The sequence below is a fragment of the Seriola lalandi genome, unplaced genomic scaffold (genome assembly GCF_002814215.2).
Source record: "Seriola lalandi dorsalis isolate HSWRI2012SDOR001 ecotype SW California unplaced genomic scaffold, Sedor1 jcf7180002054581, whole genome shotgun sequence".
Taxonomy (NCBI): domain Eukaryota; kingdom Metazoa; phylum Chordata; class Actinopteri; order Carangiformes; family Carangidae; genus Seriola; species Seriola lalandi.
In genome coordinates, this window is record NW_019525134.1 from 4,427,050 (window position 1) to 4,427,997 (window position 948).

Below are 948 nucleotides of genomic sequence, written 5' to 3' on the forward strand. Positions count from 1 at the left end.
CTTTTTAGTGCCATACTATATTTTGATGTTTTTTGTCAGTATTATGCCTTATTATATAATTTTGTCTCATGCCTTGCCATACTATGACGTTTATATGACCTTTTATGGCTTAATATACTATGATATTTTTTTGACGTTTTTAGCCATACTATACTATGACGTTTTTTGGCATTTTTATGCCATAGTATACTTTGATGTTTTTTTTTTTTTTTTTTTTTTTGGGCTTTTGTGCCTTTATTGGACAGGATAGTGGAGAGAGACAGGAAATGGGGAGGCAGAGAGAGGAGGAATGACATGCAGTAAAGGCCGTCCGATGCGGGACTCGAACCGGGGCCAACTGCAGCGAGGGCTGTAGCCTCTACACATGGGGCGCCTGCTTAGACCACTACGCCACACGACGCCCCTACTTTGATATTTTTTAGCATATTTATGCCTCATTATATTATTTCGTCCCATGCCTTGCCATACTATGACGTTTATATAACCTTTTATGCCTTAATATACTATGATGATTTTTTGACGTTTTATGCCATACTATACTATGACGTTTTTTGGCTTTTTTGTGCCATACTATATTTTGATGTTTTTTGTCATTATTATGACTTACTATATCATTTTGTCTTATGCATTGCCATACTATGACCTTTTTATGACTTTTTATGCTTTAATATACTTATTATTTTTTGACATACTATACTATGACGTTTTTTTAGCATTTTTGTGCCATACAATATTTTGATTTTTTTTGTCACTATTATGCCTTATTACATAATTTCGTCCCATGCCTTGCCATACTATGACGTTTATATAACCTTTTATGCCTTAATATACTAATATAATTTTTTGACGTTTTATGCCATACTATACTATGACGTTTTTTTGGCATTTTTATGCCATAGTATACTTTGATGTTTTTTAGCATATTTATGCCTCATTATATTATTTCGT